Source organism: Ooceraea biroi, chromosome 5 (assembly GCF_003672135.1).
Source record: "Ooceraea biroi isolate clonal line C1 chromosome 5, Obir_v5.4, whole genome shotgun sequence".
Taxonomy (NCBI): Eukaryota; Metazoa; Arthropoda; class Insecta; order Hymenoptera; family Formicidae; genus Ooceraea; species Ooceraea biroi.
This window is the reverse complement of record NC_039510.1, coordinates 69297-71005: the sequence shown is the minus strand read 5'-3', so window position 1 is coordinate 71005 and position 1709 is coordinate 69297. Positions and strand designations below refer to the sequence as shown.

The 1709-nt window shown below is 31.1% G+C and overlaps 1 long non-coding RNA gene across 1 annotated transcript; it reads right to left on the bottom strand.

Moving 5' to 3' along the window:
- Positions 1–775: 775 nt before the first annotated feature.
- On the bottom strand, positions 776–1341 carry LOC105286921. The gene is made up of 2 exons (XR_895342.3): positions 1214–1341; positions 776–1126 (listed from the first exon to the last, which is right to left on the bottom strand). It is a non-coding gene; the product is annotated as an uncharacterized LOC105286921 (long non-coding RNA).
- Between the last annotated feature and the right edge of the window lie 368 nt (positions 1342–1709).

The window sequence follows — 1709 nt, the reverse complement described above, 5'->3', positions numbered from 1 at the left end:
TCGGCGATTTACAGTCAAATCCCACACAGCACACTTTATCTGAGAGATATCCCATAGATATCATTTTGGGATATCGCAATAGCCATAAGATATCCCAAGATGATGTCAGTTATCCGTGGGATGTACAAAATATGCACAAGTGTCCGCCTAAAATCTGCCTAGGGGATATCCTACAGATATCGCAGACGACATCCAGAGGATGTCCGAGTGATATTATGAGATATCCCATACAGCACAAAAGTCCGAGAGACATCGAAGGGATGTCTAAAGGACATTTTATATCCTGTGGATATCCCTTCGACGTCCTTCGGACTTTTGTTTTGCTGTATGAGATGTAGCATTCAATATCGTATGTATAGATATTCCACATAGCACAGAGTTCAAAAAGAATTCATTTGTATGTCATAAATGCTAAGTTCATTTTCAGAAGCAAAAAGAATAGAAAAAATGTTATGGAGCGTAAAAGAATTCTTTTTGCATCTGAAAATGAACTCACAATTTGTGACATACAAGTGAATTTTTTTAACTCTCTGTGCTATCTGGGATATCTACATATATCTACGATATGGAATGCTACATAATAATACATTTCTGACATTTCATAAAATAAAGAAGGGGATGATGATATATGAAAGAAGTTTACATTGCAGAATAAACGTTTATTTATATAATCAGTCTTTCAATGTAAAAATTGGCTGTAGAAGTATATATTAATCTTATATAATAGTAACAAATCTCTTTAAAAAAACAAAGTTTACAATAACATAAATTTTCATTTATAAAAGGAAACTTTATAAACTTTATAAACATAACTCTTAACAGTACCTCTTAAAATTCTCACAAATTTCTAAGTGTTAAAAGTAAATAAAAACTTCTTGTAAGTTCTTGCAGCACAAAGAAAAAGCTTTAAACACATACCTTCGATATGACACGAAACATAAACATAATACGAAAAGTAATAAAATACGAAATAATACGAAAAGTAATATTGTTTATAGTTTTGCTGCTTCCTCATTGTCATTGTTCGAATGTCTTATGTATCTTTCTTTGACATGTCTTAGTCAGTCTATAATACACTTTTTTATTCCCAGTAGTGTTGCATCATTATGCAACTATATTATAATTGCTGAAAAATAAAATAATATCATTGTTTTATACTTTACTGAAAAAAACTGGATGATGTATATCTTTTTCAATTATATGTTAAACTTACACTCTACAATTTTGCGAAATGGTGATAATAATTGTTGCAGTTTAGAAGATGGTAGTGTTATAATTGTTCAACAAATAGTACGACATGTGCAGTTGAATGATTTTGTGATAATAAGAAAGAAATTTGTACGAAAAACATATTTTTACAATATTCCTTGCACATCTACACTCACTCCCAAAAAAAGCAGTACACTAAAATTTAGGGAAAAATTTACCAACCTTCAAATGATCATAACTTGGTAAATAATGAAGATAAAAATATGTTCAAAAATGCAAAATGAAGCTTCAAGTATCCACTTTAAGAATATTTGAATGGCAATTATGGTCGGTCATTTGATTCAAAATGGCGGATGACAAAATGAGAGGATGCAAAAGTGATAACCGAAAGTCCGAGTTTGTGACGGTGCATGGCGTGAATTAGATATCGCAGCCTAATGGGACCAAATGCAAATGAAAATATAGAGTGTTATCTTTAAAATGCTTTTTACCGAGCTCGA